At 50.6% G+C, this 12,365-nt stretch overlaps 1 non-coding gene across 1 annotated transcript; it reads left to right on the top strand.

Moving 5' to 3' along the window:
- The first annotated feature begins 8,414 nt into the window (after positions 1-8,414).
- Positions 8,415-8,487, top strand: trnam-cau (transfer RNA methionine (anticodon CAU)). Its single transcript has one exon. It is a non-coding gene; the product is annotated as a tRNA-Met (tRNA).
- The last annotated feature ends 3,878 nt before the right edge of the window (positions 8,488-12,365 follow it).

Raw genomic sequence — 12,365 nt, 5'->3', positions numbered from 1 at the left:
CCTAAGAAAATGAGGGTTTGGTTAAGAAAAAGAAGGAAGCACATGTCAGGTATAGACAGGATAGATCGAGTGAATCCTTACCAGAGTATAAAGACAGTCGGGAAATCAGGAGGGCAAAAAGGGGACCTGAGATAGCTTTGGCAGATAGAGTTAAGGAAAATCCAAAGGGTTTTTACAAATACATTATAAGGACAAAAGGGTGACTAGGGAGAGAATAGGGCCCCTCAATGATCAGCACAGCGGCCTTTGTGTCGAGCCGCAGGAGAGGTGGGGGGTGGGGGGGGCTGGGCGATACTAAACGAGTAGTTTGCATCAGTGTTTACTGTGGAAAAGGATAGAATGTAGGGAGAAGTATAGAATATAGGGAAATGGATGGTGACATCTTGTAAATTGTCCACATTGCAGGGGAGGAATGCTGGATGCCTTGAAACGCATACAAGTGGATAAATGCCCAGGACCTGAGCAGGTCTGTGGGAAGCTAGGGAAGTGATTGCTGGGCCCCTTGCTGAGATATTTATATCATTGATATAAAATCATGAGGCGTATAGATAGGATAAATAGACAAAGTCTTTTCCCTGGGGTGCGGGAGACCAGCACGAGAGGGCAGAGGTTTAGGGTGAGAGGGAAAAGATATGAAAGAGAACTAAGGGGCACCTTTTTCACACAGAGGGTGGTACGTGTATGGAATGAGCTACCAGAGGAAGTGGCGGAGGCTAGTACAATTGCAACATTTAAAAGGCATCTGGATGGCTATATAAATAGGAAGGGTTTGGAGGGATATGGCCCGGGTGCCGGCAGGTACGACTAGATTGGGATGGGATATCTGGTCGGAACGGTCCGACCGAAGGGTCTCTTTCCGTCATGTACATCTCTATGACTCTATGACTCCTTCCAAGCAAAGTTTTCCCGCGAAGCAGCGCTCTAAACTGCTCGATGACAACTTACTATGTCAATGTCCGGACGAAGGAGCCTTCCATTCCTGTCGGAAAACTGGCTGTGGACTTCTCTTCGTTTCTTCTTCTTGAAATTTGGTCTGCACGGGGTGTGCCACTTCCACAGTTGCACAAGTTGAACAGCAACGCATCCGAGCAGGTCAGCACTAAGGAAAGGCCCTACCGGTCAGACAGGGCTCGCGGGTGCTGCTTCAGACGAGTGGCGGTTGCTATTTGCATCTCGGCCTGCTTGGCGTGTATCTGAAAGCAGCACTTTGCGGAACCTGACCGCATGGCTGCAGCTCACGAGGATGAAGGAGAAGCCCTCTTTTTTTGTCTGGTAACAGCCCCCAGTGTTCTCTTTCTCCAAAATACACCTTCTTCTTCAGAGAATTCTGCCTGTTGGTGTGCTGTGACGTCTGCAGTTGCAAACCACGAGCAGCAGGGAGCCCTCTGGAGAAACTTTTTTTATATTTTATTACAAAAGTATACTTTATTAATAAAATAATTTGATGGTCTGTACAGTTGGTCATGCCATACTTATGTAAACATGTACATACAGAGATCAGAAATTATCATTTTTATACAGGTCTGTACATTTTTCAATCATATGCCCATACAAATAGCTGAGGCGTCAGCAGAGCCCAAATGACTGCATGGGCCCCCTGTTCTTCGTTAGGCAGGCAGACTTTACACAGTGGTCTTTCCCCACCGCGCCTTGGCGGCAGCTGCCCCAAGCTTCAGCGCATCCCTCAACACGTAGTCCTGGACCAGGGAATGTGCCAGTCTGCAGCACTCAGTCGGGGTCAACTCCTTCAGCTGGAAGATCAGCAGGTTTCGGACCACCCAGAGAGCGTCCTTCACCGAGTTGATGATCCTCCAGGCACAGTTGATGTTCGTCTCGGTGTGCGTCCCGGGGAACAGGCCGTAGAGCACGGAGTCCCGCGTCACGGCGCTGCTCGGGACGAACCTCGAACCTCGACAGACACCACTGCATTCCTCTCCAGACTTCCTCTGCATCGGCACATTCCAGAAGGAGGTGTGTGACAGTCTCGTCCCCCCGCAGCCGCTTCGAGGGCAGCGTGCGGTGCGGCTGAGAGTCCGGGTGTGCATAAAGGATCTCACAGGCAGAGCCCTTCTCACCACCAGCCAAGCCATGTCTTGGTGCTTGTTGGAAAGTTCTGGCGATGAGGCATTCTGCCAAATGGCTTTGACAGTCTGCTCAGGAAACCGCTCGATAGGATCCGCCCTCTCCTTTTCCCGAAGGGTCTCAAGGACACTACGTACTGACCACTTCCTGATGGACTTGTGGTCAAAGGTGTTTTTCTTCATAAATTTCTCCACGAAGGACAGGTGATACTGAACGGTCCAACTACTCGGAGCGTTCCGCGGCAGCGAGGCCAGGCCCATCCTTCGCAACACTGGGGACAGGTAGAACCTCAGTACGTAGTGACACTTGGTGTTTGCGTACCGGGGATCCACGCACAGCTTGATGCAGCCACACACAAAGGTGGCCATCAGGGTGAGGGTGGCATTGGGTGTATTTTTTCCCCCGTTGCCCAGATCTTTGTACAGCGAGTCCCTTCGGACCCGGTCCATCTTTGACCTCCATATAAACTGGAAGATGGCCCGGGTGACTGCAGCGGCACAGGTTCTGGGAATAGGCCAGACCTGTGCCACGTATAATATCAATGACAGTGCCTCACCCCTGATGACCAGGTTTTTTCCCGCGATGGAGAGCGACCGTAGTTTCCATCTGCCCAGTTTCTGCCTCACTTTGCTGATACGCTCCTCCCAAGACTTGGCGCACGCCCCAGGCCCTCCGAACCAAATACCCAGCACCTTCAGGTGGTCGATCCTGATGGTGAAGGGGAGCGAGGATTGGTTGGCCCAGTTCCCGAAGAGCATGGCCTCGCTCTTGCCTCGGTTTACCTTGGCCCCCGAGGCCCGTTCGAACTGGTCACAAATGCACATGAGTCTGCGCACGGACAGCGGATCCGAACAGAAAACGGCGACGTCAACCATGTACAGGGAGGCCTTAACCTGCAGGCCCCCACTGCCAGGAATAGTCACCCCTCTCAGGCTCGCATCCTTCCTGATGGACTCGGCAAATGGCTCTATGCAGCACACAAACAAGGCAGGAGAGAGAGGGCAGCCCTGCCTGACTCCAGATCTGACTGGGAAGCTATCTGATTCCCACCCGTTGAATGAGACTGCACTGACAATGTTGGTGTAGAGCAGTCTGATCCAATTGCAGACTCCCTCCCCAAAGCCCATTTTGGAGAGAACATCTCTCATATACCCGTGTGATATCCTGTCAAAGGCTTTCTCCTGGTCCAGGCTGATGAGGCAGGTGTCCACCCCCCTGTCCTGCACGTAGGCGATCGTATCCCTGAGGAGTGCGAGACTCTCAGCGATCTTCCTGCCCGGCACAGCACAGGTTTGGTCAGGGTGGATCACCGACCCCAGAGCAGACCTGACCCGGTTGGCGATTACCTTTGACAGAATTTTGTAATCTGCATTCAACAGTGAGATTGGTCTCCAATTTTTGAGTTCCTCCCTCTCCCCCTTCCGCTTGTAGATGAGGGTGATGATGCCTTTCCTCATGGATTCACTCATGGTACCTGCCCGAAGCATACTGACATACACCACCAGCAGGTCCCGGCCAATCAAGTCCCACAGAGTGGAATAGAGCTCGACTGGTAAGCCGTCGCTTCCGGGAGTTTTATTCTTTTCGAAGGACTCGAGGGCCTTGGTCAGCTCGTCCAGAGATAGCGGCTGGTCCAGCCTCTCCCGTGTTCTGTTGTCTAAGACCTCCGTGATAGAGGACAGGAACGACTGGGAGACCGCGCTGTCGGTCGGCTTCGCGTCATACAGACTGGCGTAGAAGGATTTACTGATCCTCATGACGTCAGCCTGAGATGACGTTATCGAGCCATCTTCTTCCTTCGGGCTGCTGAGCACAAAGCTCTCTTTGTGCACCTTCTGGAAGAAGAAACGTGAGCACGTCTCGTCCTGCTCCACCGAGCGGACCCTGGACCGGAAGATTATCTTGGAGGCCTCCGAAGCAATGAGCGAGGCTTGCTGGCCCTTCACCTCCTTGAGGTCCTCCGTGACATCCACCCCCATCGTCTGCAGCAGGAGCAAGTTCTGCATACTTTCCTGGAGCTGGGACAGTTTTCCCCGCCTCTCTCTCGCCTCCTGAACACCTTTGAGGATGAAGAACCTCTTGATGTTCCCTTTTACTGTTTCCCACCAGTCCGCTGGGGACTCAAAGAGGGGCTTCACAGTTCTCCACACTGCGTAGTCCCTCTTGAGCTCCTCAATGTTTCCCGGGGTCAACAGCTTGGTGTTCAGCTTCCACGTTCCCTTACCAGCCCGCTGCTCGTCCTGTAGGTGACAGTCGGCCAGCAGGAGGCAGTGGTCGGAGAAGAACACCGGCTTGACGTCGGTGGATCTGACCGAGAGCGTTCGGGACACAAACAGGTAATCTATCCTTGAGCGGATAGACCCGTCTGCCCGTGACCAGGTGTATCTACGCTGCGCTCCATCTGCAGGGGTGCTGAAGACGTCGTGCAGCTTGGCATCTTTTACCGTGTCCATCAGGGCTCTGGACGTGGTGTCCAGTTTACTGTCCCCCCGCCGGATCGTCCGTCTGCATCATTGATACAGTTGAAGTCTCCGGCCAGAATGACCGGCCTGGACGTAGCCAGCAACAGTGGAAGCTGCTGCTGGACGGCCAACTGTTCACTCTTACCCACTGGGGCGTACACATTAATCAGTCTCAGGGGAGCATTCCTGTACATGACGTCGGCGACGAGGAGGCACCCGCCCACCACCTGCTTAACCTCGGAGATGGTGAAGTTGTCTCCTCTCAACAGGATACTCAGGCCGGAGGCGCAGCTATCGTTGCCCCCCCGACCAAACTGACGGCCCATAGGCCCACAAGCTCGACCATCTCCTGTAGCTGCTGAGGTGCCGTATCCCACACTCCTGCAGGAACAGGACGTCGGCTTTAACGTTGGCCAGGAAGGCCATCGTAGAAACACATCGCGCAGCAGATTTGATGCTACGCACATTGATGCTGGCAATCTTTAACCCCATTTTAACAGTTTACAAGGTTAACAGTGTCCATTTGCTGCTGGTCTTGCCCCTCTGGGGTAGCTGTGTGCATTCCCGTGGTGAAGGCAAACTGCTGGACCCTCCCAGGGCTGAGGTAGCTGTCCGGCTCCACGCTGGAGCCATTTCCCCGCTCTGGTGTCTTCGGATCGGGCCCAGGGTCCGCATGGTCCAGTTCTCCATCTGACAGCAGGGCTGTCACAGGACTCAGTTACCTGGAGATGTGGGCCGGTGGGTACCTCTTGGTTCTCAACGGGTGGGGGGAGGTCTTTACCCATCCCCTCAGAGGGATCGTCTTTTCCTGCTTGGGCGGTGCTGCCCTCCTTTTTCCCCGCGGTGCTCTGTCTCTTCCTCTGGTGATGACCCTCCTTGCGCCCGTCCTCACCGTCGGAAGAGCTGCCTGTATCCTCGTTGTGTAGCTGTCGCTTCCCCCTTCGCTGGGTGGCTTTTGGAGGTTTCATCTTCCTGCTTTTGACAGTAATCCAATCCTCTGCCTCCTTTGATCCCTCCTCTTCCATTTCCTCCGTCTGTCTTGAAGGAGCTTGGATCGATAAGACCCAATGCCACCCTCACCCTGATGGCCACCTTTGTGTGTGGCTGCATCAAGCTGTACGTGGATCCCCGGTACGCAAACACCAAGTGTCACTACGTACTGAGGTTCTACCTGAACCCGGTGTTGCGAAGGATGGGCCTGGCCTCGCTGCCGCGGAACGCTCCGAGTAGTTGGACCGTTCAGTATCACCTGTCCTTCTGGAAAAATTTATGAAGAAAAACACCTTTGACCACAAGTCCATCAGGAAGTGGTCAGCACGTAGTGTCCTTGAGACCCTTTGGGAAAAGGAGAGGGCGGATCCTATCGAGCGGTTTCCTGAGCAGACTGTCAAAGCCATTTGGCAGAATGCCTCATCACCAGAACTTTCCAACAAGCACCAAGACATGGCTTGGCTGGTGGTGAGAAGGGCTCTGCCTGTGAGACCCTTTATGCACGCCCGGACTCTCAGCCGCACCGCACGCTGCCCTCGAAGCGGCTGCGGGGGGGGGGAACGAGACTGTCACACACCTCCTTCTGGAATGTGCCTATGCAGAGGAAGTCTGGAGAGGAATGCAGTGGTTTTTGTCGAGGTTTGTCCCGAGCAGCGCCGTGACGCGGGACTCCGTGCTCTACGGCCTGTTCCCCGGGACGCACACCGAGACGAACATCAACTGTGCCTGGAGGATCAGCAACTTGGTGAAGGACGCTCTCTGGATGGTCCGAAACCTGTTGATCTTCCAGCTGAAGGAGTTGACCCCGACTGAGTGCTGCAGACTGGCACATTCCAAGGTCCAGGACTACGTGTTGAGGGATGCGCTGAAGCTTGGGGCAGCTGCCGCCAAGGCGCGGTGGGGAAAGACCACTGTGTAAAGTCTGCCTGCCTAACGAAGAACAGGGGGCCCATGCAGTCACTTGGGCTCTGCTGACGCCTCAGCTAAAAATAGAATCGTTCCGACCTGTAAATAGGAATGATTACTCTGTTTCGGTATGCAAGGAAATGGAATGTTTACATATGTATGGCATGTTCAGTTGTACAGACCATCAAAGTATTTTATGAATAAAGTATATTTTTGAAACAAAATAAATTCCTCCAGAGGGCTCCCTGCTGCTCGTGGTTTGCAACTGCAGACGTCACAGCACACCAACAGGCAGAATTCTCTGAAGAAGAAGAAGGTGTATTTTGGAGAAAGAGAACACTGGGGGCTGTTACCAGACAAAAAAAGAGGGCTTCTCCTTCATCCTCGTGAGCTGCAGCCATGCGGTCAGGTTCCGCAAAGTGCTGCTTTCAGATACACGCCAAGCAGGCCGAGATGCAAATAGCAACCGCCACTCGTCTGAAGCAGCACCCGCGAGCCCTGTCTGACCGGTAGGGCCTTTCCTTAGTGCTGACCTGCTCGGATGCGTTGCTGTTCAACTTGTGCAACTGTGGAAGTGGCACACCCCGTGCAGGCCAAATTTCAAGAAGAAGAAACGAAGAGAAGTCCACAGCCAGTTTTCCGACAGGAATGGAAGGCTCCTTCGTCCGGACATTGACATAGTAAGTTGTCATCGAGCAGTTTAGAGCGCTGCTTCGCGGGAAAACTTTGCTTGGAAGGAGTCATAGAGTCATAGAGATGTACATCACGGAAAGAGACCCTTCGGTCGGACCGTTCCGACCAGATATCCCATCCCAATCTAGTCGTACCTGCCGGCACCCGGGCCATATCCCTCCAAACCCTTCCTATTTATATAGCCATCCAGATGCCTTTTAAATGTTGCAATTGTACTAGCCTCCGCCACTTCCTCTGGCAGCTCATTCCATACACGTACCACCCTCTGTGTGAAAAAGGTGCCCCTTAGTTCTCTTTCATATCTTTTCCCTCTCACCCTAAACCTCTGCCCTCTCGTGCTGGTCTCCCGCACCCCAGGGAAAAGACTTTGTCTATTTATCCTATCTATACGCCTCATGATTTTATATCAATGATATAAATATCTCAGCAAGGGGCCCAGCAATCACTTCCCTAGCTTCCCACAGACCTGCTCAGGTCCTGGGCATTTATCCACTTGTATGCGTTTCAAGGCATCCAGCATTCCTCCCCTGCAATGTGGACAATTTACAAGATGTCACCATCCATTTCCCTATATTCTATACTTCTCCCTACATTCTATCCTTTTCCACAGTAAACACTGATGCAAACTACTCGTTTAGTATTGCCCAGCCCCCACCTCTCCTGCGGCTCGACACAAAGGCCGCTGTGCTGATCATTGAGGGGCCCTATTCTCTCCCTAGTCACCCTTTTGTCCTTATAATGTATTTGTAAAAACCCTTTGGATTTTCCTTAACTCTATCTGCCAAAGCTATCTCAGGTCCCCTTTTTGCCCTCCTGATTTCCCGACTGTCTTTATACTCTGGTAAGGATTCACTCGATCTATCCTGTCTATACCTGACATGTGCTTCCTTCTTTTTCTTAACCAAACCCTCATTTTCTTAGGCTCTTTGGTAAACGGAAGCACCTCCCTTCTTGCTGAGCAAAGGATCTTAGTGCGCTGTGGCGTGGCTCTCCAGTAGCGGAGCCATCGAGACAAAGAGGCCGAATGTTGGCTGCCAAGAGCAAGACATACCGGGCTTTGCCGACCTCCTGACGCCACGGCTCTGCGGCACCGCGAGTGGGCCGTGTCTCTGCACGGGCCGGAGCCCAGCATGTAACGGGCGACGTGCGTGATTGTGGATTGAAAGCCGATATCCTGGCCTCACTTGAGCTGCAGCTTTCTGACAAGGCTTGCTCTGTGGCTCGCAGCACCTTGAAAACCGGCCTATTTGGGCACCCGGTATGCCACTCGGCTGTCGGCTGGCCTTCTTAGCGCAGTAGGCAGCGCGTCAGTCTCATAATCTGAAGGTCCTGAGTTCAATCCTCAGAGAAGGCAAGACTGTGGCCTTTGCCACCGTGCGTGTTTTCTTTCTCTCCGCGGGCAAGAATATTTGCTTTGGACGGCTTCACGCCTGATTTGAGCTGACCACACCAGAGCAAACGCGCTGCTGCAAGGTTTAACATCTGGGCCACACGTGCTCAACCTTTTTTCTGCACAGCATTTTGTAAACTCACCATCGTGCTATCTGTGCAGCAGCAAAGACTGGAGCCACATGCAGGGTCCATGCGAGGTCACACTGCTTGCGTCCCAAACGTGTCCCCAGGAAAAGCATTGTGGAGAATGTGGGCATCGATCCCACTACCTCTCACATGCTAAGCGAGCGCTCTACCATTTGAGCTAATTCCCCTATGCTAGGTGCTCACCTCAGCCCCATGGTGCTTCGGAACGATGAGCTGAGAGCAGCAGGCGATTTCCTCTCGAGATTGTACGCTGTATTCAGCCGAACAACGCGATGCGACTATCGGCACATCCGAGCAGCAGCAGCACGAGCGCGAAGTCTTCTGGAAAACACGGTGCCGCCGAAAGAATCGCCAGCGAGACGCTCTGAGATTCCAGAATCCAAAGGAACCGATCGGCACGAGCAGTCACCACTTTGGAGGCTGATATCCTGGCCTCACTTGAGTTGCAGGTTTTTGACAAGGGTTGCTGTGTGGCTCGCAGCACCTTGAAAACCAGCCTATTTGGGCATGGGATGTGGCTCGCCATCTTGCTGATGCTCATTTAGCACAGTAAGCAGTGAGTCCATTTTATAACCTGAATGTCTTGAGTTCAAAACCTACAGGAGTCGTGATTGCAAGTTAGTGTCTTTTTGTCCCATTCAATTCTTCAGAGCTGGTGATGACATTTCTTTCAGTCTGCTTCAAGCGTGATTAGAACTAACCGCACCAGAACAAATGTGCTGCTGATTCGTTTAGCATCTGTGCCACATATGGCCTTTTTAAAAATTTTCGAAGGGTATGAACTCACCATTCAGCTTGTGAGATAGTATGCCTGCAAAACCTCCAGCTTGTTCTCCGGGATCCCTGCACTCCGATTATGCTTTTGTGCAAAGTTGACGTTCTTGGCACTCTCCCCACCTGTCTCTAGTTTGTTGACATGTCCTCATTGCTATAAATGGTTCTGAAAACCTGCAAAGGTGACTAAATCTGTGATCATTAGATCAAATATCACCTCTCACTGTGTCAAATTTTGATTAGTTTAGATTCCCTTACAGCGTGGAAACAGGCCCTTCTGCCCGACAAGTCCACACCAATCCTCTGGAGAATAACCCACTGAGTCCCATGTCACTATGCTTATCCCTGACTAGGGCACCTAACACTATGGGCAATATAGCACACCCAATTCACCTGACCTGCACATTTTTTTTGGAATGTGTAAGGAAACCCACATAGTCACCTGAGGTTAGAATTGAACCTGGGTCTCTCCAGCTGTGAGGTAGCTGTGCTAACCATGAAGCCACCATGCTTTCAATCTCTCCAGTACTGAACTTTGCTGCACTTCTTTTTGTTAAATGAGATTATAAATATAGTTGTAATGCTGTCGTTGTCATGGAGCATTGGAACAGGAATGCGTATTCAGCCCCTCAAATCTGTTCCACAATTCAATCAGATTGTGACTGATCAGTTTCTTAACTACATTTCTGCAACTTGATTCTATTACTTCTGATAAAGTACTTTGTTGCATACAGATAGGAATAGCAGACAATATTACATAATGCAGTGAAACAGTCAATGAAAAATTCTTCATTTACATATTTCTAATACATTCAGTACTTTCATAATCTGTTCATTAGAAAGTTACACAGAAATGGTTAACATTTTTATTGTTATTTTATTTTGAAATGAAAACTCAAAACATTTAAATCTTCAACATTTATTATATTCTGGACTTTCATTAAACTTAATTCTTGGTCTTCAAAAATCTGGGCATTTGTCAAGTTGGACATATGAACATACAAATTAAGAGGTGGATTATTGTACTTTGCATCAGTATTTACTGTGGAAAAGGATATGGAAGATATAGACTGTAGGGAAATAGATGGTGACATCTTGCAAAATGTCCATATTACAGAGGAGGAAGTGCTGAATGTCTTGAAATGGGTCAAGGTGGATAACTCCCCAGGACCTGACCAGGTATACCTGAGAATTCTATGGGAAGCTAGGAAAGTTGAGTGCTGGGCCTCTTGCTGAGATATTTGTATCATCGATAGTCACAGGTATGGTGCCAGAAGACTGGAGGTTGGCTAATGTGGTGCCATTGTTTAAGAAAGGTGGTAAGGACAAGCCAGGAAACTATAGACCGGTGAGCCTGACCTCGGTGGTGGGCCAGTTGTTGGAGGGAACCCTGGGGGACAGGATGTACATGTATTTGGAAAGGCAAGGACTGATTACGGATAGTCAACATGGCTTTGTGCGTGGGAAATCATGTCTCACAAACTTGGTTGAGTTTTTTGAGAAAGTAACAAAGGGAATTGATGAGGGCAGAGCAGCAGAAGTGATCTATATGGACTTCAATAAGGCGTTCGACAAGGTTCCCCATGGGAGAGTGATTAGCAAGGTTAGATCTCACGGAATACAGGGAGAATTAACCATTTGGATACAGAACTGGCTCAAAGGTAGAAGACAGAAGGTGGTGGTGGAGGGTTGTTTTTCAGACTGGAGGCCTGTGACCAGTGGAGTGCCACAAGGATCGGTGCTGGGTCCTCTACGTTTTGTCATTTACATAAATGATTTGGATGTGAGCATAAGAGGTACAGTTAGTAAGTTTGCAGAATTGGAGGTGTAGTGGACAGCGAAGAGGGTTACCTCTGATTACAACAGGATCTGGACCAGATGGGCCAATGGGCTGAGGAATGGCAGATGGAGTTTAATTGAGATAAATGTGAGGAGGTGCATTTTGGGAAAGCAAATCTTAGCAGAACTTATACACTTAGTGGTAAGGTCCGAGGGAGTGTTGCTGAACAAAGAGACCTTGGAGTGCAAGTTCATAGCTCCTTGAAAGTGGAGTCGCGGGTAGATAGAATAGTGAAGAAGGTGTTTGGTATGCTTTCCTTTATTGGTCAGAGTATTGAGTACAGGAGTTGGGAAGTCATGTTGTGGCTGTACAGGACATTGGTTGGGCCACTGTTGGAATATTGCATGCAATTCTAGTCTCCTTCCTATCGGAAGGATGTTGTGAAACTTGAAAGGGTTCAGAAAAGATTTACAAGCATGTTGTCAGGGTTGGAGGATTTGAGCTATAGGGAGAGGCTGAACAGGTTGGGGCTGTTTTCCCTAGAGCGTCAGAGGCTGAGGGGTGACCTTATGAGGCGCATGAATAGGGTAAATAGGCAAAGTCTTTTTCCTGGGGTTGGGGAGTCCAGAACTCGAGGGCATAGGTTTAGGGTGAGAGGGGAAAGATATAAAAGAGACCCACGGGGAAACGTTTCACACAGAGAGTGGTACATGTGTGGAATGAGCTGCCAGAGGAAGTGGCGGAGGCTAGTACAATTGCAACATTTAAAAGGCATCTGGATGGCTATATGAACAGGAAGGGTTTGGAGGGATATGACCCGGGTGCCGGCAGGTACGACTAGATTGGGATGGGATATCTGGTTGGCATGGGCGGGTTGGACCGAATGGTCTGTTTCTGTGATGTACATCTCTATGACTCTATGACTCTTCAACTCTGATCTACCCATTAGTAACATTCGGGTTAGTCTGACTTTAATTCAGCTTCATATTCCTGCATACCCATGGTGATCTTTCATCTCCTTTTTCCAATTGTCACAAAGCTGTTCCTTTTCTCAAGGATACTGTGTCCTTGGTTTTTTTTCAAACGGTTCATAAACAGCTCCTGGTTCCAATCAGTCTGGTTTGGGACAGAGATGAAAA

This window comes from Chiloscyllium plagiosum, unplaced genomic scaffold, assembly GCF_037043375.1.
Source record: "Chiloscyllium plagiosum isolate Xiang-an unplaced genomic scaffold, Cpla_swu_hap1 HiC_scaffold_4, whole genome shotgun sequence".
Taxonomy (NCBI): Eukaryota; Metazoa; Chordata; class Chondrichthyes; order Orectolobiformes; family Hemiscylliidae; genus Chiloscyllium; species Chiloscyllium plagiosum.
The sequence above is the reverse complement of the archived record's forward strand: the minus strand, read 5'-3'. Positions and strand labels throughout refer to the sequence as shown.